Here is a 24,331-nt window from a genome sequence, read left to right on the forward strand (position 1 = left end):
ACTAATGGCTTCTAAATGCCAAAGAATACAAAATTGATTTAAATAGAAATAGCCATTTGTAACATTCTAAATGTCTCTAAATCATTTCTAAACTACATAATATACATTGTGACTATTTCAGGTTTATTCTCATTCAAGTATGTCCAAGTATTTTGGATATTAAGTTAACATCCTGTACAAAACTAATATAATGCAATATATTATAGAGAAGGAAATGTATCCTGTAATTGTAACTATATCAGAAATTATTAATAAAACATGGGAACTCATTGCATGGGTATTTTTACCCAAATATTTTGAGTTTCGGTTGCATTTTTTGCAAAGAGTCCCCATTAATTTCTGACAGTATTGGCATTGTATCTTTTTAATGTATTTAAATTTTTTTTTGGATATATAGTTGTAGGTAAATATCTAGGTTACTAGTGTAATCCCCATTCCCTGATGGAGGCAACGAGATGTTGTGTCTCAATTGTAGTGACACAAGTGGCTTCTTTCGGGAGCCTTGGATACCTCTGAATATGAAAAAGGCCAATGCCAAATTCGCGAACAGAATTTGCATGTCCCACTCCCGGACATACGGTATAAAAGGTGGGGATCGTGCATCTGTTCAGTCAATTTCTGCCCTGATGAGCCGAGAATAATGTTCGGCCAATACAGTGGCAAGGGGGACACAACGTCTCGTTCCCTCCAGACGTTCCCCTTCTGTCACTCACTCAACCTTGTGTCGATTGTAGTGACACAAGGGGTCCCTATTCAATAGCGCCACCTACACTGAGCCATGTTACACAATCTGCTGATGCTTGTGCAGCAAGCTGTAACATGCCAAGGAGCATGAGCATCAGACTGCACGTAACCCTCCCCGATGCCCCACTAAGACGTCACATTGTTTTTATTAGGTTCCTGGCATCTGACCGAGCAGACGGGGCATGGCCCATGGCGGCAGGTTTGCGGCGGGGCAGGATATGCGAAATAGCCTCCGTCTGTTTCTTCACCGCGGAGAACTGCTGGGTAAAGCACTCGAAGGTGCTCGCCAAAGAGGCTGAACTGGGAGACAGGGGCATTGAGGAAGCACACTTTGTCGGTCTCACGCATCTCGACCAAGTTCAGCCACAGATGACGTTCCTGGACCACGAGTGTGGCCATCGCCTGCCCGAGTGACTGCGCTGTAACCTTCGTGGCTCTGAGGGCGAGGTCGGTCGCTGAGCGCAGTTCCTGCAGCACATCGGGATCAGGGCTACCCCCGTTCAGATCTTTCAGTGCCTTGGCCTGGTGGACGTACAGGAGGGCAATGGCATGCATGGCAGAAAAGGCGTGTCCAATGTCGCTGTAGGCTTTGGCCGTCAATTAAACCGTTGTCCTACAGGCCTTGGAGGGGAGTACAGGGTGATCCCGCCAGATGGTAGGGTTTTTGGGACACAGGTGGAGCGCAACAGCCCTGTCCACCTGGGGAATCGCCGTGTACCCGTGGGCCGCTCCGCCGCCGAGGGTAGCTTGAGCGTTTCAGCGAATGGCTTTGTGATGTGTGGAGAGGGGTGCCTCCATGCTGACGTCAGCTCATCATGCAGTTCCGTGAAAAACGGGATGGGGTGGGGGGGTGCGTGGCTGTGAGTGGCGCGGAGCCCCCAGGAACCAGTCATCCAACCGTGATGGCTGTGGGGAGGACAGAGGGTTCCACGCTGGTGGTGGCCCGGGCAAGCATATCGGACATCTGCGCGTCAGCCTCAGCCTGAACAGCTTCAGACGCCGCGCTCTCCGATGCAGCGGCGAGCTCATCCACCTCGAGCTCTAGAGGATAGGCAGGATGGCTGTAAGGCGAGCCGCTGTTGCCTCGAGCACGGACGGGAGTCAAGGAGTGTTCCCGGCGGAGCTGCACCTGCTGCCGACCCCAGATCGCCTCCATCGCCGGCCGCATCGTCCTCAATCCCGTGGGAAGAAGGAGCAATGCGGGGGGCGGCTGGAGTGGCGTGCTTTCTATTGAAAGCGAGTCGTGACTGCAACGTTGCCATGGTCATGCTCTCACAGTGAGAACATGAACCATCCACAAACACTGCCTCGGAGTGATCGCAACCCAGACACACGGAGACAACGCCTCTGGCCATCTGAAGCGGAGAGCACTCTAACGCATCCAGGAACTACACAGGGGCGGAAGGGCATCTTTACAGAGACGCGTCCTGAAAAGGACGTTCATGCCAGCTGCATATTGCTCTTTTAGAGGAAAATATCTCTTTCAGAGAAAAATCACTCTTTTATAAAACTCTTTTAGTTTTGCGCTGTTAAAGCACCCAGGGGCAAACTGCACTGCCGTGCAGAGAAGGAGAAAGCCGCTGAAGTGCGCCGTAGATTCAACAGCAGGCAAGCGTCAGGGGAACAGGAACAGGGTGTGTAACTTTTTTGACTGCAACACGGCCATCGGCTCAGAAGAACATTTCTGAATGAACTTGACATATTTCTCTGCATTTATTCCCGTATGTCCTGGGGCGGGGTATGCCTAATTCCCATTGGCCTTTTTTCATAGATCAGAGGCATATTCGGCGCTCAAGAGAGACCCCTAGTGTCGCTTCTTCGACACAACGTCGAAGTGAGCGACAGACGGGGAAAGCATTATTACATGTTTGCAAATAAACAAGACCCTCATAGAAGTACATCACCGGTCACAAAATAGGTGTAAAATGTATCCCATAGAAACAATTTTTGCCATCTTTAACTGTAGTCATTTGTGGTTGTTTCATTCCAAAGGAGAAATTACATCCAATCAACTAGCAATACATGTGCAACCTGTAATCCTTCCTACTTTTGGTGAGTCAGACTGAATGCAGAACAGGGACTGGCAGCATGGTTCCACACTTCTTCTTTGAGAACACATTCTGATGTGATGATGTAAGAGTGCTCTTCTTAATGGACATTTAAAGGGATAGTTCATCAAAAATGAAAATCCTGTCATCATTCACTCACCCTCATGTTGTTCCAAACCTGTATGAATTTCTGTCTTCAGTGAAACACAAAAGAAAAACAGAATGTAAGCATCAGCCACAATGTTCACTTTCATTGTATGGGAAAAATATGCAATGAAAATGAATGGTGACTGAGGCTCATATTCTGTCAAACTTCTTTTGTGTTCAACAGAAGAAACAAAGCCATACCTTAAAATACAGGAGGGAGAATAAATGATGGCAGAATTTTCTGGGCAGGCACCAACAATACATTTTGTTTTATCAAGAGAATGTCTGTATGAGCATTCAGGACGTCACATATGTGATCAGCATTTTATTGATCGTTTTGTTTGCAGAAGCAGTGTTTGTGGGTTGCTTTCAAAATCTGATCTACATCTTTCACATACAATACACTCTCTCATGGTCCAGCTAACTGTCCCACTGCTGGTAGAGTACAACAATCAACACAAACATTTCAGGAGCAAGACAATTATATTCCATCTCTTTAAACCCCTGCCTGTGCTGTCTTCTCTTCATCTATCTGCCTATTCCTCCTTTATTCCTTGCAGCTACACAACACTACTGAAAACCATTCATCCACTGCCACTGTTGTCAAGGCAACAAAAGAGGGAAATCCATTTCACTAGGCTCTTTGTCACACTCCTTTTCCTCTCTCTCTCTCTCTCTCTCTATATATATGTACATATATCTCCTCCACTCCCCACCATTTCTTCCTTTATCTCTCTCTGCCATCTCTTGTTATTCTCTTTTCTTCCTGTCTTAATTTCAATAACTGTTAAAGGATAGAAAGACAACAGAGGACACTGTTGATAAAAATAACACTGCTATATTGTAATGGCATCAAGCTATTACAATGCTATTTGTTGTAATAACTTCAGAGTGATTTCTTTGTGAAATGTTTTAAAGGGTTAATTCACCCAAAAATGTTGCCGTAATTTACTCACCCTCATGTTGTTCCAAACCCATATGACTTTCTTTCTCCTGCGGAACACAAAAGGAGATAGAGTCATGAAAGTATATGGTGACTGAGGTTGTCAGTCTTTAACATTCTGCCAAACATCTCCATTTGTGTTTACCGAAGAAAGAAAGTCATATGTGTTTGGAATAACATGAGGGTGAATAAATGATGACAGTACTTTCATTTTTGGGTGAACTATCCCTTGAAGAGCTTAAGTCTGGTGTATGATATTAAACTGGATTTATGAAAGATTGGGGCTCATTTTAGTGAAGATTCCTAAAGCCAGACCATTGCTCTGAATTTAACTGACTGCAAAGCCAAGAGAATCAAGTAGTTTTTTGAATCAATGTTTTATTTCTATTTAGCCAATACAAAAGCCAGAGTAAGTGATCATGTTGATAACAGCCTTCGTTAAGCATTAAAACAAATCATCTGTACAAATTATTGTTTAATATCTTTGTGCAGGTTGCATGTGAAGAGAACAGGGTGATAGTACATTCACTGACAACCTCATGGTAATCCCGTGGGGCAGTGGAGCAGGCCAGCAGCTACTGGTGACCAGATGGCCTTAAATTAGAACTGAAATTGTGCTTACACAAACACACATACACAAATTCGTTCCCTCTGTCTCTAACTCATCACAAACTCCAAATAATTGTTTGTTATTATACTGATCAGTATTTTGCGGTGATGTTGATGGATATGTGTATTAATGTAATTATGCTTTAGTGAGTGATCAGAATCATGGTATTATTTCACTAGTACATATAATGAATCTCTGCTATCAGATCACTGATAAATGAATTCCATTATATTCCTCCAAAGCTGTTTGGCCAAACGAATGCTCTATCTCTCCACTTCTAGTAGCATAATTCTTTCTTTTTTTTCTAATTATACTCATCCATCTATCCATTCACTAGCTATTCATCCTTTTTTTTTTGCGCAATTTATGACTCAATTAGTCTTAGAACACTTGCTTCTATTTTATTATTTTAATTATTATGATATACTATAATACAATTTATTATATTATATTTATATGATATTATAGAGTATTATATTATATTATTGTAAAATACAAAAAATAAAGTTCTTTATTTTTTCTAATATTGTTAAATTTATGTTCACATGCCTTTTTGTTATAAGGGGTAAAGTGGAGGGGTAGTGAAAAAAAAAGAGAAGACGAATGGGAAGAGTAGATTTTCTGCCCTTGGGCTGGACTGATGTTTTTGATTTTATTTAAGAAACTGTTTTATTCCCACTAATTTAGTCTGTTTTATACCATGGTCTGGGTGAATACTCGATTCTGATTGGCTGCAGGGTGTCCGTTAAAAAGTGATAGAGGACACCTAGTAAAGTAGTTCTGGTGAAACTGCCTGTTTACCATTCGAAATTAATAAATAAATGCGCTGCCTACAACAGCTGTGAGTAACCATAGCAACAGGCAGTCAAAGTATCCGTTAACAATTTGCTCTATCAAAACAAACATCTAAGTAAGGGTTAATGCCCGACAAGGTGTCCATTGTCAGGTTATAATGGACGACGGCGAGGTGTGAACCGGCCGACGCGCAGCAGAGGACGGTTGCCTCCGCCGAAGGCCATTAAAACCTGACAATGGACACCTCGGAGGGCATTAACCCGCTTATACCATGGTCACTTGCCAAATAAAACATTTTTAAAACATTAGTTTATATTTTAATTCGGCTAAATCTAGTTTTTACAAATAATAACTTGCCTGACGGTTTATTTAGCAACCAGAGATATTTATAGTCCGCTCAGCTTGTAGAACCCTTCAGGACTCAGAAATACGTGGATGGTGAACGCTGGTATCTTTACCGCTTTTTCTGTAACGCTTAATTATTGCTTTAAACACAGCATTACAGGTCATGAATCTGGTGTCAGTTATAATATTGAATTCCCTTATATGGCGGTTGATACCGGCTCTCAGGCTCCTTAGGCTTGAAACGCTGTACTCTCCTCCTGCCTTGGTTGTCTGGACAGCTGTGTAAAACTCCCGCAAGGTCTCATTCAGAGCAGCAGCGGTGTAATTTTCAAAGCTGGAGTCCATTTCTTTTTGAACAATAAAGTCTCTGAGTGTATTTACTGCCCATTTCATATTTTTTTTTCATGTTGATCTCATCTTTTTCGTCTTCTATTTGATTCAATTCTCCCGGTGTTATCTCTTTGTGTCGTTTCTCCGTTTTATTTACATTTTTTCTTTCTTCAGCAGCATCCCAGTCGTCAAAGTTGTCATATTCTCCATAAATGTTAAAAGAAATAACGAAGTCACTCATTGTTGTATTAGTAGGCTATGTAATATCTAACTAACGTTAGATGTTTGTTTTGATAGAGCAAATTGTTAACGGATACTTTGACTGCCTGTTGCTATGGTTACTCACAGCTGTTTTAGGCAGCGCATTTATTTATTAATTTCGAATTGTAAACAGGCAGTTTCACCAGAACTACTTTACTAGGTGTCCTCTATTACTTTTAACGGACACCCTGCAGCCAATCAGAATCGAGTATTCACCCAGACCATGGTATAAGTAAGGGTTAATGCCCTCCGAGGTGTCCATTGTCAGGTTTTAATGGCCTTCGGCGGAGGCAACCATCCTCCGCTGCGCGTCGGCTGGTTCACACCTCGCCGTCGTCCATTAAAACCTGACAATGGACACCTCGTCGGGCATTAACCCTTACATAATCATGAGTTTTATGGTTCATTTAGCCCGGTTTGGCTTTTGTTGTTGTTGATGAATAAACATTATAACTGGCTACTTGTCTTTTCATTTGGAATGGGAAATATTATATTATATTATATTATATTATATATTAGAATTATAAATGTATTATAAAATGCTTCTTTTTTACATTCTTTCAATTTAATTACAATTTTATAATTTGTATAAAATTTTATATTATATTATATTTTCAGCATAACAATTTAAAAAATGACATGAATTTCAGAATTTCTTAGTACTTGGCATGTCTCCCTTTTTCTTGAATGCTCCATAGAATTTTACTTCGCTATCACTCTTTGTTTTTATATTTTTCAAAATCCCAGAACATCCTACATATTTCCACTTTCAAATAATAGTTTAAAAGTAAACAATCCCTGAATTTCAATGTATTCAATGACTTTTGGACCTCACAGCATATTTACACACACGCATATTCAAAGTGGCATTTTGTCTTTCACAAACACTAATTAAACAGTGTTTGTAATAGATTCTTGTCTTTTACATGTATGCGTGCATGTTGTGCAGAGTAACGCTAACACAGGGATCCTTATTTGACAAGCTAAGCCATGCCATTCTCAAGGGAGACTTGCATGAGATAGTGTAACAGTATTTACTTTGACAAAATAGAACAGGAATATGATTTCTGCAACAATTTAACACACATCTGTAATCCTAACACCTTACCACCTTAACCTCCATAGTAACCATGTATGTGTATGTGTGTATTTGAGCTTGCCAGTTGGAATTCCTTTTTTAATCTTCTGTGGTTCTAATATTGCAAGTCTGAAGATTAAGCTTTTGATTACAGGAGCTCAGATCAAGCCGTGTGTGTGTGTGTGTGTGCACAGTGATTCTGAAAGGGAAGGTTTCTGTTTCTCTCTTTCTTTTGAGATACATACTTTGGGGGAGGGGCAGTTGTGAATATTTATCAGTGTTCCTTTTCAGCTTTGAGCAAGAACCTCCGTGCAGATCTGGCTGAGTTGCACATGCACACAGAGAAGAAAACCGGGTGGACAGCAGAAATTAAACGCTTTGCACACATCACCAGCACAGCATGTAAAGCTGAATCAAAGCCAAAGAATACAGGTGCCTGGGAGAAAGAGACACCTTAATAGAAATGGCCTGACAGTGGAGGCAGAAGGTAAATACGCTTGCATTGTCATTTTAAACAATATCTATGTGGGTGCTTGGGAGAGAGAGAGAGAGGAAGTGGGTTTCAGCTGGCTTCCTGAGCAATTCCACTTGTTGATGGGCGGAGCAAGAGGAAGGCTGTCAGCAGGCAGTGTGTGTATGTGTGTGGGTGCCAGAGTCTCTGATCAAGGAGTGCATGTGTGCTACTATTTCATACTGCTCTTGTGCCATTGAAGATTTTACATTCACAGAGAAGGTAAGCAGCAGATCTTTCCATCAGCTATTTGGAGAACATAAAGACTAGATTAAGTGTTGTGTGACAGGGCGATGCAGAAGATGTTTCAGTGGGTCCAACAAAGCTGTTATAGCTGTCCACATAACATAATCTTTATTTTTTGATAAAAACAATAACAGGACTCCCTTAGTATATAGATGCATGTTTACGGTATTTGTTTTTACTTAAGTGTACATCTGCACTAGATTATTGTAAGACGTGTGCAGTGCTTTTCACAATGTGTAGATGTGTGTTTGTTCTTTCTGACTAGTTTTGGATGGATACAAGCCTCTTCCAGCAGCATTAAATATGTGTCAGTGTAGATCAGTGTTCTGGGTTGGAATATGTTTGCTTATGAATTATCAGAGGATTTGTTTGTAACACATAGTGGAGAAAAGCAGGATGCCTGTTTTTTACACACTCGCAGAAAAGTGCAGAAATGCCTTTTGTGGTCAGGTATATGTACGTCTGTGCCTGAGGAGTGAGCATCTGTTTTGGGTAAATGCTGCCAGAGATGGGGGGATGAAAGTGGATGAGAGCATGGGGGAGGGGACAGAGAAGATGTTGGAGAAAGAAAGAGAGAATATTTGAGAGGAATCCCCCAGGAGTCCCCAGTGTTTTGTGATGAATCTAGAGCTCATTCTTGCATAAGATCCCGTTCAATAGTACAGCACCCTGAGCTCTGTCAATGTCTGTCAAATATATGTCCATGTAGACATGGATGTTATAAGTATGTGTATGTGTCATTTCGAGAATAATAATGACTAAATATGGATACAGTATTTTTGTTCTAAGGGAAATAATAGTGATGGGTGAGAGGCCCTTAAATAGAAGTGAACAATATAAGAGCAACCCCTGCATACATCATACAGTTCACTCTTCAGATTTGGTGGATATGGTGCTGTCTGGAGTGTGCATGTGTGTGCATAAGGAGGAACAACTGTGAGAGACAAAGGTCTTTGTTAAAAGCTGAACTAAATTTCTTCCATTTATTATTTTCCAATCTTTCCTGAAGAACTTAGCCAGCATCTTTCACCCTTTAACTCTATTTCAATGTGATTGAGTGTGGAGAGAGAGAGAGAGAGAGAGAGCGAGAGAGAGAGAGAGAGAGAGAGAGAGAGAGAGAGAGAGAGAGAGAGAGTATTCCTATGAAGGAGAAAATGACTTCATGCTCTGTTTGTAAACTCAGTCACTCTGACTAATACTCACACCAGGCATCTTTTCTCCTTCTTATTTCAGACTACAGTTAAAAGCTGTTTGATGTCATGTTTTTAACACAAATATGTATGTGCCTGAGTCACAGAAGTCATTTAAATCTGACAAAACCTACTTTTGGGGATATCCATAGAGGTAGAAATAATTTATAAAGAAAAATGTTAATCCTAAAAATGCAAAAACTTTTCTTTGGGGGTTTGGTTAAGGATTTGTGTGTAGTTTGATTGAGAATGCAACACAAAATTCTGAGCACTATATTAAAGGAATATTCTGGGTTCAATACAAGTTAAACTCAAATTGGCCCCATTCACTTCCATTGTTAGTGCTTTTTTTTTTTTTAAGATAAAGAGGGACTAGTCAAAATATTTTTTGGTGCTAAACAATATTATTTCACAAATGCTATTGATTTAGCTTAACTTGTATTGAACTCAGAATAATCCATTACATTTTCATGTCCCTCATTCTGTTTCAGGCTTTGCCTTAAAATTGAACCAATCAGGTTTACAGACCTTTATAAGGCCACTTTTATACCTTGGATGATATTAGAAATGCTGAAGCTGTGATCAAAATGACATAATGAAAGAAAATCTTTGCATTTATTGAAAAAAGGTATACTGAGACGTGCAAATGTATTTGTGAGTGTGTATTTATATACACTGCATGTACGTGAAAGTCGAAAATATATTCAGTCCTGGATGTTTGGAATATTGTTAACTCTCCAGGATCCTTAGGTGTTGCTCTTGGCTGAGTGGCAGAAAGACATTTTAACCCATTGTACACACACACACAAGCTCCTGTTTCAGTAAAAACCAAATGTCTTTATGGTCACATTTGACTAATTGAGTTTGACTAATTGAGTCATATCCAGAATCTCTTATTATATCAAAATCATGATTAATGACTTATAATGTTTTTTAACTAATTTAATAAAATAAATGATGTTGGAAGACATTTGCCAATAATGTAGATTGTCATTGCTAAACTCACAGAGGATAGCCTATAGTTTTCTTAACTCATAACATGTTAGGGTAGGATAGTCTTATGTTTATAAGTACCTAGCCAAATGTTGCAGAGCAATATTTTATCTCTTTGATTATTGTAAATCTACCATCTATAAGTCAAAGAGTCAAAGATATTTCATATAATAACCTGTCTTTGCAGGTGAAGTGTGTAATTTGTTTAAAATATTCTTGTCTATCCCTGCTTAATTGAAGAAACAACTTTAATTGAGCCATTCGTCGGTTGATTCCCTCAAAATGTTTAAACACTGGCCAGAAACATACTGTGCAAAACGCAGATGCAAGTGTTTGACCAACGCATTACCAATGCAGCGTGCCACTGCACATACTTACACATGTCCTTATGTGATTGTGATTGTAACCAATGAGCTCTAAAATACCTAGAGAAGGCTGACCTTTAGCATTCCCATTCAATTAAATTGCATCTGCTCGGCTATTGCAGGGTTTTCCGGAAGTACCCGATCTGGAGGCTGCCATATTTGCTCATGGGCACTCAATTCGAGATCGGCTGTCGTATTACAGTGGCTGTCAATGACAGATATCAGTAGGCTGAACTACAGACACAAAGACACGAGCTTGAAGAAACACGATTTATTATATTTTGAAGAACAGACGACAGAAAAGCTGTCGATGCGTGTCTCTGATGTGCTGTTTATTCAGAGGAGTGCAGCGGCAGGCTCACTATATATAGCAGATGTGTATACAACCTATACGAGTTCACCTTGAACCTAAAATGTATTTATATTTTAATTATCCTTATCATTATTATGTTTACATTTATAATTGTCTTCGGATCTACATTTGTATAAGTAATTTTCCACAGATTGGAGACGGCTACTTGTGTGATGGGAAAAGGAAGGGTGCTTATATTCGACCACTTCATTATTCTTATAGATTTTTTGTTTCGTTTGAAGTGTAATTTGAATTTAGAAATTTGAAATATCTTTGTTTTAAAGGGGTCATGACATGGTTTTTTTTATTGTATTATTATGTTCCCTTAGGTGCAATTATAGTATTAATATTTTTTTTTTTTAAGAAAAACTTTTAAAATCTAGTGATTTATGACCTTTTCCCACCCTGTTTCTCATCCTCTTATTCAAACAGTCTGTTTTGGGGGCGTTTTCCATTTAAGACTTCAGTGTTAACGCCCACTGTTATGATTGGCTAACGTCAGTGCCTATGTATCAATTATTGACGCTCCCAGCCAGAACAATATGCAAGTAAACTAAGTAAAAACACTGTGATTATTCATAATGAATGAAATTGCGCTTTAAAAAGTAGTTTAAAGTTTAAAATAGATTACTTACAGTTTGCGTCGTCGTTGTTCCCAGAATAGTCGGCACGGACTTATCTTTGAGCAACAGTTTTCTGGCAAAGCCAGCATCATATTGAGATTTGTTCTCAAAACAGTCATCCTTAAAATGTACAGAACAAACGCTTAAGTTAACACTGCCGTGACTGGAACGTCCGCAAAAAATAAACTGCATCCATTTTTCCCTGACGTCTGGATCTTTCGGCAGCTTATTCAGAGGTTTTGTTTGACCACAGCCAGGAACAGCACATCTGTGTGGCATCGTAATTTTCCTGTGCACAAGTAGTCTCTGTCAGAGCTCGCTGTCCATCGACTGAACACTTGTGAGGCGACGGCGATACTGAAATGAGCGTAGTTGTCTTGCGCTTAAATCGTAGTTATCTTGTGCTGGAGGCGGTCATATGCAAACGCTGTTACGTCACTTCTAACCGACACGTCACTTCTAACCATGAATCCAGAACGAGCTGTATTTTGAGCTTGATTAAATAAATGATTCGTTTAGAATGGGGCGGACATCTTAAAATATTAAACTTGCAGGACGTTTTAATGATACAAAGACCTCTTATATACCAAAAGATCAAGGCAAATTTGGTTTCTCATGTCATGACCCCTTTAAGTTTTTCATGATTCAAAAAATAAATGTAATTTTTAAAGCAAAACCAGTAAAGCAAGGGGGTGGACGATGGAATCAGATATGGCTACATGGCTATATATTTTTTTAAAAATATCATGAATATATTTCTTTCATATCACCCAGCCCTGCTGTGCACTTGTTGCCTGACTGCCATTATGCAGCATGCAATTTTTGACTGCCATGTAAACAGACTAGGAGTACAGTATTTAAATCATCCATTGAAGGGAGGAATAAGAGGAGGAGAAATAGGGAGAATGAATCACTCATTGCACACTCTCACCTTCCTTTGTTAGCCATATTTTAATGATTTATTTTGGCCTATTTAAGTTGAATCACATTACCAACATATGTTTTCTAAGCAAATCTGTTCAATAAGAACATATCTTTATGTTGCCATTACAATTATGCTTGTCAAAAAAGCCCAATAAAATGTTATATTGTATTATGTGTCATGTAAACTGAGATCTATCTTTAAACCTACTTTGCTGCTCCAATTGATTTCAATGCGATTATTTCAACACTTTTTTTATCTTCTGAAACCGTGTACAATGATCAAAATATATCAATATCATTTATTAAATGTCCCTTTGTATCTGATAAACTGTGAAAGATGAGAGAACAATACGTGTAGTTGCACATAATGCGTTTAAGAGCGGTTCATAGCTCTAGATAATTTACAAGAGTTTTACGTGCTACTTAGATAAGAATGCTTTTAGGAAACGTGCTGTAGTAAGTACAATTTAAGTGCTACTAATGTTCAACTTAGAGCTTCGGGAAACCCAGCCCAAGCATCACCCACACCCAGTGGGACTGCGCGAATGTCTGTCTGGTTCTTTCTCCACAATAAATTGAATTCATAACCACTGCAGTGTCCGGATCCCAATAATAACTTTGTTATTAGAAGAAGAAAATCCTAAAATAAAGTATGATTTAACCAAATCATCTACATCCATTTCTTGCATTGATGAAGCTGCTGGCTCAGCGTTCTATCGTTATGATAGTGACAGGCCGTTTCTGGTCATTTTGACTTTATTTTTTAAATTTTGACTTTATTCTCGAAATATTACGACTTTAATATTACGAATTTAATCTCATAATGCTACGACTTTATTTTCAAATATTTTTTACTTTAATCTCGTATTTTTACTTTATTCTCAAAATATTATGACTTATTATTAATATTTACTTATTACGTGGCACCAAAATGCTGTCATACTTTTGAATGGCTGTCAATGCCATTATAGTGTGTAGTTCCAGCATTTCCCCTTACTAAAAAGTGGCTATATTGAGTTATGAATTGGGATCTGACATATTTAGGAATGTAACAACGCATAAAATCAAGCTTGTGTAGCCAGTAGCATCAGCATACATGTATTTGTATATGTTTCGGGCAAGATAAATATTTGGCAATGTAACAGCCGAACCATTTAGAAAAAATGAAAGTATGCTTTCTCATGCATTTACACTGCTGGAAACACACTCATGTTAGAGTATGTTTTGTTAGAAATGAAACAGAGCTTTTCTATACAGTGATGCAGCAAGAAGTTGACTCAGTTCCTACCAACTTGTGTTGTTAACAACCTAATGTTGTTGAAATGTTTTGGTTTTGTTGTGCACTGAGAAAGAAGAGATGCAGAGAGATTAAATGTCACTGGAATGTTCTGTGTGGAAGTGATTCACAAAAGTGGAATTCACTGCTGCTACAGAGCTGCTCTAGCAAAGTAATTGGCCCATTTATCACACTGACAGAGATAGGCAGAGGAAGAGAAAGAAGGTGGGGCGGAAATACAGAAAGACGGATAAATAGTATGAGTTCTCTGTACTCTGTTCCAAAGGTCTAGTGTAATGGACAAATTTGCATTAGAAATATCAAATAAAAATATGTTATTATAAGAATAATCTGTTATGAAATGGGAAAAAGAAGTGGCAAACATTTGGTTTTTAATACAGCAATTTCAAGTGAAAACTTAATGTTTAATGTACACTAGATATTTGAACTTAATGAATAACACTTTATCCTACACTGTCCACATGTTAAAGAAAAAGCTTGCACATAATTTCCATAGAAACAATCTTCCAGGATATTTATTAAGAGGCCAAAAAAGTGCAAAAAATCAATTATAAAGAAAAAGCTTATACACAACTTCCATAGAAACAATCTTCCAGGATTGCCAAATGTGCTCAGTGCAAGAACAAAATGTTTTCGATTTACATTGTCATTACTGTCCCATGTAAATGTAAAAACTTTTTGTTCTTGCACTGAGCACATTTGGCAATCCTGGAAGATTGTTTCTATGGAAATTGTGTGCAAGCTTTTTCTTTATAATAGATTTTTTGAGATTATGCACCAAAGCAATGAGGATATATAAGCTTTTCAGTGTTTGGCATGGACGTTTCAACTAATATTACATGCTAAAATAATTTCAATATCATTAACAATAACAATGTATGAGCTGCTCCTGGGACTTATGACTTTCTTGTGTAATTACAATATAATGTAAATGTAGACAGTATATAACATAAACAAATGACTTATTAGGGTATTCAAATTCTATTATTAATAATTATTTTATTAATAGAGCTAATGAACCTGTTACACTGAGGTAATGATTAAAAAATAAGGTTGAAGTAAAATAATATTATTAAATATGTCTAAATCAACCTGAATAATTTGTTACACCAAAAAAAAAAAAAATCACTTTAATGGTTTTATGAGGTAGACATACAATTTTTCTCAACTAATTTTATACATTTATCCAAACTATAGTCAATGCTCTCAAAACAATTCACACAGCCAGCTAAACAGACCCTAACCCTAACCCTAAACACTAAACAATATTCTTTTCTGATATTGCATTTAATAAAAGTAAATACAATAAAACTATATACATGTTCTCTACAGAATTGCTAACATATTCAGCTATTCAACATATTCAGAATATTACATAACACATTTATCATAAATATCCACAATAAATACGTTTTTTCCATGTGTTTTCATGAAATTTCACTGAATTTAGATATTCATCAAGCCTCTCCTTTCTGCCCAGCCAAAAAAATGTCATCCACTTCCATAGCTTGAGAAAACATTGTGTATTCTGTATGTTTTCTCAAGCTATGGATCTGATGAATGACCAATGTGATAGTTGATTCCATGCATCTCTGCAAGCCTCCTTTGCTTGGAGAAGAGTCCTTTTGTCAAAGAGTTTGTGGTCTAAAACTTAAATCTCCAGTAGGCGAATATATTCAGAAAAGAAGAATACTGTGGTATCATAATATCTGGTTGATTTTAAAACCTCTCATGCTACACAGCATGTTGGAATTGGATATTGTCCCAAACCACAAGAAAACATTTCCTCAAGTTGTTATTGCACTTCTTCTGTAAAAAGGATAAGAATATTTACTCTATAAAAAATAGCAATCTTGTTATATACAGTATTGTATGGCCCAAAGACAGGACAACAAAGCACAGATGGTAATGTTGAGATTGAAGTCACTGTAGATCTGCTCACATTGGGCCGAACTCTCTTGTCTGTCTCAGAGAGAGCGATCATGATTCATAACATGATGAATTAGAGTGGCTCTCAGATCATTTGAGCCTCTTCTTGGGCAAGACACTGAACCCCAAGTTGCTCCCAATGGCAGGCTAACGCCTTGCATGGCAGCTCTGCCGTCATTGGTGTGGGAGTGTGTGTGTGAATGGGTGAATGAGTCACAGTGTAAAGCGCTTTGGAACCGCTAAGGTTTAAAAATAGGCGCTATATAAGTGCAGACCATTTAACATTTTACCATTTTCTTTGTCTTCTTCACTCTACTCTTCCACACTGCTGTCCTCATTCTCTCTGCTCACCATCATAACACCATCTCCATTTGGTCTTTCCTCAACTCTTTCAATTTGAGTTAAGAAAACCTTCAGTTTCCCTCATCACATCTTCTTTCTATTTCTTCTTTCTCTACCCTCTCAACCTCTTCTCAGTCTAGACCTCTTCTTAGTCTTTGTCTTCTTCCTCATTGATTGCTTCCTCTGATTTTTCAAATTTCACCCCTTTTATAGATAGAAAATTTGTGATAGTTGTGTGATCAATTTAGTAAATTGTTTTTTTTCACCCATTGTGTGCATTACTAATGCAGCAGCTATCAATATGAAGGGATTTGACAACCTGACAAATACATTTGAGAAAATGGCTTAAATAAAGTTGTCTGCATGTACTGTTTTGGAAGCATAAACCTTGGATCTGAAAAAATTGTGGACTGAATAAGTTATTGTGCTATATCTTTAAAAGATAAACACCATTCTTTTACAAAAACATAATATCGGTTGGATCAACCTGCTGAGGCCAGAACATTTGTTGCTTTTCTTTCGATAGTGCAGACTCGACTTTTGTATAGGAACATTAGATAAACTTCAGTCAGGTCTGGAATTTATCTCACTGCAAGTGTGGGAAAGGTGTGACATTCTATACAGAACATACACACACGCACACGCACACACACACGCACACACACACGCACACACACGTTGGTGCGGCTATACTTATGATGACTCTCCATAGACATAATAATTTTTTTTTACTGTATGAACTATAGATTCTATCCCCTAAACCTAACCATCACAAAAAACGTTCAGCATTTTTTTATTTAAAAAACATTGTTTAGTGTATTTTTTAAGTGATTTGAATTATGGGGACACTAGAAATGTCCTCATAAACCACATTTCTAGCATATTACCCTTAAAATTACCAATTTTTAGCCAAAATAAAAGTCCTCATAAACCACACACACACACACACACACACACACGTTGTGTTTCCATGTTTTATGGGGACTTTCCATAGACATAATGGTTTTTATACTGTACAAACTTTATATTCTATCCCCTAAACCTAACTCTACCCCTAAACCTAACCCTCACAGAAAACGTTCTGCATTTTTACCTTTTCAAAAAACATAATTTAGTATGATTTATAAGCTGTTTTCCTCATGGGGACCGACAAAATGTCCCCACAAGGTCAAAAATTTCGGGTTTTACTATCCTTATGGGGACATTTGGTCCCCACAAAGTGATAAATACACGCTCACACATACACACACACACACACACATACAGACTCTTTCAAAAGGCCTAGAGCTGCAGCTGGGATATAGAACATATGAAATCTAACTACATGGCTTCCTTTCCCAACAGAGCCTGAAGACACAGGGGAGGTGAACTCACTTTTAAACAGACCAACGAAGCAAGCAGAAAACAAGAGTCAAAAATACGGTGAGAACAAGAAAGAGAAATACACAATAGGATAATGTAAAAGACGGTGTTTTATACACAGAGAAAAACGTACACAGCAAGTAGGAATAGGGAGATGCACTATATGGCCAAAAGTGTGTGGACACCCAAACACCACACCCTTATGTGCTGGTTGAAACTTTAATATCAAAACCACAGGCATTAATAAGGTTTCGGCCCGGCTTCCACTCCTCTGGGAAGGCATTTGACAAGATGTTAGATCATGGTTGTTGGGATTTACTTTCCTTCAGACAAAAGAGCATCAGTGAGGTCAGGCAATGATGCTGGGCAATCGTCTGGCTTATGGCACTTTTCTACTGCACGTTACAGTTTGGTTCGACTCGACTCTACTCGCTTTACTTTTCTGAGCTTGCTTTTCCACTGCAGTTTAGTGCCACCTCAACATGGTTGGGATTGAGAATGATCGTCACAGTAACGCGGCACAAACATTACTGACCATAAATAATAACACGACCACTAGCTGTTAGCTACTAGCTCATTGTGCTACATAAAGCAGCTGTTGCATGGTGATTTTACACAAGTGTAATAGTTAAATTGGCCTGGTTGTTTTAGAAGCAAGCTTTCCAGTAGCTAGCCAACTAAAGAAAGTGAAGCTTTCAAGAAGAGTATAGAGTTAACTTACCATCCTCCATCGTGGACTCCAGCCATGGCCATGTCCAGGGCACTCTCCCTCCCATTGCTCGCTGGTCTAGATAGCATCCATTTGGTTGAACCACTTTCACTTTCCTTGTTGGTTCTGTTGTCACTTTTAAGTTGCGCTTTTACCACCAGGCGACTAGCCCTCTGGCTCGCGAATTCGGTGGACGAATTCCTGACCAGACCCACTACAGGTACTAATTATTCTGTTCTGGAATAGGTGCTCCACAGGGTTTGGCCATAATGGATTAATCGCCCTGTGCATATTCTCCGCGGTACGGTACCCCTGCAGGCGGACCCGCTTCTCCTTTGGGCACTCCCCTCTGCCCCCCGGTCGCCATGTTTTGTAGCAACTCCTCCCTCGCTAGGTAGGATCTACCACTTCGCCATTTCCACATGTGGCCTGAAAACCCATGTGACGTATTTGCCACATTTTACATCCCCCTAGCCTGGGCAGGATGTGGTCCACGGTGTCTTTTCCCCCTGAAAGAATAGGACTGGAAAAGAACGCCTTCCCCGATGCGTGTTATAGCTAGATGGCCCCAGCCACATCTAACAGTCTGTGAGGAGAAACATAGAGAGGAAAAGGCTGCGGCTAGCATGGCCTACTCCCATGCTTGCCAAGTTGCTTGTTCTCACCCCCAAGTGAATCCTTGGTCGGATGCCGGGAACCTAATAAAAACAATATTACGTCTTAGTGGGGCGTCGGGGAGGGTTATGTGCAGTCTGATGCTCACGCTTTTTTGGCACGCTACAGCTTGCTGCATAAGCATCAACAGATCACGTAACACAGTCCTTTGTGTCACTACAATCAGCGCAATGTCGAGTGAGTGACAGAAGGGAATGTCTAGGTTACTAGTGTAAACCCGTTCCCTGATGAGGGAAAATGAGACGTTGATGAGGGAACGAGACGGTGTCCCCCTTGCCACAACACTGTACTAAGCCGCTCTAATGGCCGAAACTTATTCTCGGCTCCTCAGTGCAGCACCTGACTGAACAGATGCATGATCCCCTCCTTTTATGCCCCTATGTCCAGGGGCGGGACATGCAAATTCTGTTCGCCAATTTGGCATTGGCCTTTTTCATATTCAGAGGTATCCGAGGCTCCTGAAAGAAGCCCCTTGAGTAACTACAATCGACACAATGTCTCGTTCCCTCCATCAGGGAATAGGGGTTACACTAGTAACCTAAACGTTTGTTGGTTTGTGTGTGCGTGTGTGTGTGTGTGTGTGTGTGTGCGTGTGTTCAAACTACTATTGGGTTTATCAGAATGTTCACACCATATTTCAAGTGAATACCTTGAATATTCTTGTTGTGTTACATCAAACTCCCCCAGCCATTTTCCTGCTGGCCTTCCTGCCCCTGTAGATATGTGGCAGAGTTGGGTAAATGGCACACATATGGCCCTCTCTCTGGGGCTACAGATTAAATGAGAGCACCCCTTGTTGTTCTTCAAATATAAACACACCCCTTTATAGACTCCTAACAGATCAGTCATCCAATGGACAAATCAATACAGATATTGGTGGGCATTTTATGAAGCTCAAGAGAGTATTTGAAGTAACAAATGTTTAACCTTTATATTCTGTTTGGTATCTGAGTGACACCAAGGCCATTGCATGATAGATTGATGCTTCATGACTTTTCCTAATCTTATAAAAGCAGATAATAAACAAAATATCAACTTGATAACATGCTTGATACGTCCATCATTAAAAAGAAAAAGCTACATTACTTCTGTTTAGGGTCTCAGAGACCCCAATTATAAAACTTGAATATATGCAATTCATTTTCATATGTTACCATCCTTTGACTAGTGCACAGCAGAACACAACTATTTGAGAGTACAATTGGTACACAGAGCGCAATAGTTGTGTTACGGAATTAAAAATTACTTATATACAGTATATTTGTAGTGTATCTAAATAATTTGGAATACACTGTTCTTATAATAAACTAATTTAAATCAATATTTTTATATTTTTTAATTGTTTTTATTTAGATTCTCATTCACAATGCTTAATTGTAGTTAGTTCCCTACTTAAAAATGTAAAAAATACATTAAAGCAGGGGTTTTCAAAATCACCTAGCACAGAACCCCCTCCTAAAATCTATACATTTGAGCAAAAATATTTGTGTAAAGCCTAGAAAAAAAAGTGTGATATAAAGACAATTTAAGTAATTAGCTTTTATATTAATATTGCACTAAAGCCAAAATAAATTATTAAAATAATATCTGTAGGGGTGCATTGATATATCAGCCAATTATTGACCAAATTAAATAAAATGGCTAATATAAACTTCAAATCTCAACCATCGGTTTTTCATATTGCCATTTTCACAAACAAATTACAAACGTTTATGGTCATGCCTTATGATTGTGCATGAAAACGGCGATATGAAAAAACAATGGCTTAATTATAATTAATTATGTACATTTATTGCATTGTATTTTTACGTTTATAATAATTATTCATGATTGTAATTGAAAGATATACCTACAATATAAATGAAATCTGAAAAAGTCAAGCATGTGGGATATAATAATTCATAATATGAATTTCTAATGTTCTATGATAATATGTAAAATGTGAGTTCTATTGTTTAGAACTGCACCCCCCCCCACACACGCATAAATTGGCATGTTATATATTTTTTAAATCTTTTTATTTTGTATTTATCTTTCATTGTGGTTCTCTTAAAATTTTGCCCAGTCATGTGTTAAACAGATAAAATCCATATTAAATGGAAACTAGTTAAAGTAAAAACAATAAAATAGGTTTTGTACCTCTTTGTACATTTTTAAAGCATAATTCCTAAGCAAAACAGTGATCTGATGATAAAATAAGCGGCAAATCAGTATCGGTCCAAGAGTTTTGTTAAAATCGGTATCATATCAGACAAAATGTTCATAATGGTGCATTCATAATTATCTGGAAAATATTTAGCCTACTTTGCACATCTTTTTTCTACACAATAATTGGTTCATGTTAATATGCCCCCCACCCCTTTTTTTGTTTTTTTACATTTCTGAACACTTGAATTTGAAAGGAAAATACATCTTTAATTTTGAAATTACTAACATTATTATTACACAAACCTCATTGGGCTCTCTGGGACTCAAACTTAAAAACAATAAAGTCAATCTCAACAGAACATGATGGCAAATAAAAACAGTGTAGATTGGCTGACTGCATTGCTGTGATCTGTTCAGACTGACCAAATGCACAAAAGGCACCCAGAAAGCAGAAGCTCAATGGAATAAACCTGCTGTAAAACAGCTGTAAGTTCACCCTTGGTTAGTTAGAGCATTGCACATTGTGCAATACAATGAATTTGGCTGGTGAGAGTTTTGAAGTAAAGGGTTAACTGGCAATAGATGTATGTAGCACATCTCTGGGTCTGTAGTACATAACGTTCTACATATATTCTGCATGTCAGCACTCAGCAGGCTTAAAGTTACTGGCACTTTTCACATTTTCTATCAGTGAAACTTTTCCTTTGCCTCCTGTCTCTTAATACCCCCCACTCTCTCTGAACCCCAATATGGTAAAGATCGAAGCTCTCTAATGACAAGCAGGGACTGCAATCTAAATTGGCTTTAAAACATTGACTCTACGCTGGATTTGTGTTGATATTCCTTGTCTGGCTATAAATGTCTCTTTAGGCCTGATTTACTGAGGTAGGTGTGCTAAAGCTGCCCCCTCTATGAACTCTTCAGATGTATGGGGTTCACAGTTTCAAGTTGCCTTTGGTTAGCTACATGCTTGATTTTAAGAGTGGAACTTTTCAATGCTGTCAAATCACTCTGTATTTCAGTTGCCTAGCAACTGAGGCCATTGCAAAGATGCCTGCTGCTCACTAGCTTAAATGAAACAGACTTTAGAAGCTAAGATTGAGGACGCCATTCCTTTTCAGAAAATTGTCTTTACTAGTTCAGTAAAGTCTGGATTAAAAATACCTTTTACCCCAAATAATGGATTTTACTGTCTATAGATATATAGAATAATGTGCAGAATAAACTGCAATTTGACAGGTAATAGACTTTTTTTCCCCAATATTGAACATAAGAGTCTAATTTTGTTTCAAACCCATATGACTTTCTTCCATGAATTCCATTTTATTCAGAAATACAGCCTCCGTCACCAATTTACTTTCATTGTATGAAAAGAAGAGGCAAGACTTAGTTGTAAGAGATGAGAGCAAAACGTAAATAATACAAATGTATATTGTTTAAGTTTGAGGATTTGGAGTTTCTGCTCTTTTTCAGTGTCCGAGGGGCCAGCAGACTGGGTTGGGCCCATTAACTAGAATGATTTACCAAGAATGAGGTCACTGTGAAAGCTGACACTCTAGCGCCCCCTGCTTTTTACTCTCAGCAGTAGGCCTTTATGTTTAACCTCGGTGCAGGAGGGCCGGTTGAGATTAAAAACTCCAATACACCACAGACCTTTGAGCTCACAGTCATCACAGGTGTGCCACAGTGTGCTATCAATACCCATATGGCAGAGCCTCATAATAAATAAATAAGGACACATGAACACAGACAAACCATTGTTTTTTTCATTGATTTCTATTGCTTTTAGATTGAGCTAATTATATTTTCTATTCCCCTAACACTACCTCTAAACTAAACTAAACAAAACATTTTTAGATGTTCAATAAGACATTATTTAGTATTGTTATCAAGCTTTTTCCCTTGTGGAGACTGTTGGCTTCAAGTTTTACAATGCTTGTGGGGACATTTATTTCCCTCAATATAGGCGAAACCTGACCCCCAAACACATACACTGATATGTAATGTGCTTGTATTTTGCAACGAAAATTGTCAGGTAGACAAGTCAATGATATTTTCACTAAAGCTCACAGTTACCTAGAGACACTTTCCACCACATATCCACTGCAGATAATAGCTATTTCAATTCTGTAGCTTAGAGAGAGTTGGACAGGATGTAAGCCCAGCATTGCTGGTCGCCTGCATTTTTTGTGTTTTGGGTGCCGGTCTTCAGCACAGGATGCTAGTTTGTTGGTGTCCTCGTCAAGCTTGCTCAACAGCAGCGCTTTCTTAGTCAGCCAAATTTATCAGAAACACCATGTTGGTCAACTAGTTTAGCATCACTGGTGAAAAAAAAATGCTTTATTGTATTACAAATATATTTTCTTTTTCAATAGTACATTGCAAATATATAAACAAAGAATTGTACCATCTTTAAATATATAAATAGTATATTAACATCATGTTTTTACCTATTTTCACAATAAAACTTTTAATACACTTTAAAATAATTATAATGTAGTATATTTTCTAAATATATATTTTAGAAAAACATACTTAAAGTGAAAGTTCAGTTTAATTTTTAGTGTACTTTTAAAATATATATATATATATATATTAGGTCTAATTTAAACTGTTTGCTCAAAATTATCATTGGAACAATGCACTGAAAGCACATTTTAAAATACATTATTTAATATCCTGAAGTTGTAGTATATTTTAAGTTAGATTTCAGTGTACTTTTTAAGTTTACTTATTCATGCTTGGAATTCACTTCATTACTTGGACTTTTCTTTCAGAAAGTGTTAAAATGTATGACTAATGCATTGAAAGCTCATTAGTATTTGGAATTATCCAAAAGTATAACGGAGCATATCGCAAAAATAATATATTCATGGTATATTGGTAGTATGTTTGGAAGGCACTAATAATACATTTGTAATGTATACACAATTAAGATACACTTAATTTTCACTATTCAAGCATGTAATTAGTCCCTACACAGGCATACACTTAAAGTGTACTAAGTATACTTGAAGTTGTTCCACTTTAGCACACAAAAGTACACAAATTAGTTGTTCCAAAATAGCAAACTTCAAGTTAACTAATCATTAACACCCTTGAAATATATGATCATTAGTCTGTCTGCAAGTACACTGAAGTATGCCAAAATATAATATACTTAGCATATATATTTTTCACCAGGGATGGCTATGCTGGTTCACCAGCCAGACCAGCAAATTCATGGAAATTCATGTTGGACTAAGCTGGTATTTACAACATGGCTGTGACAATAAATGCAACGCAACAATTGAAGCAACAATAAATATTCAAAACCATATAATTTATCTGTCACTGTGATGCCATAACACAATAACACAGCTCA

The 24,331-nt window shown here is 38.0% G+C and overlaps 1 protein-coding gene across 4 annotated transcripts in view; it reads left to right on the forward strand.

The window, feature by feature from the left end:
* The first annotated feature begins 7,624 nt into the window (after nucleotides 1–7,624).
* Nucleotides 7,625–24,331, forward strand: part of LOC127661136 (guanine nucleotide-binding protein G(I)/G(S)/G(O) subunit gamma-2) — a 29,300-nt gene continuing 12,593 nt past the window's right edge. Inside the window, exons 1-2 of one of the 4 annotated variants that reach the window (XM_052151719.1) lie at nucleotides 7,626–7,788; nucleotides 17,418–17,495. The gene's annotated coding sequence lies outside the window, so the exon portion shown is untranslated. Of the gene's footprint in view, nucleotides 7,789–7,898; nucleotides 8,035–17,417; nucleotides 17,496–24,331 lie in introns of those variants that run through there. The other 3 variants (XM_052151717.1, XM_052151720.1, XM_052151718.1) reach the window with 3 other exon arrangements.

This window comes from Xyrauchen texanus, chromosome 20 (genome assembly GCF_025860055.1).
Source record: "Xyrauchen texanus isolate HMW12.3.18 chromosome 20, RBS_HiC_50CHRs, whole genome shotgun sequence".
Lineage (NCBI taxonomy): Eukaryota > Metazoa > Chordata > Actinopteri > Cypriniformes > Catostomidae > Xyrauchen > Xyrauchen texanus.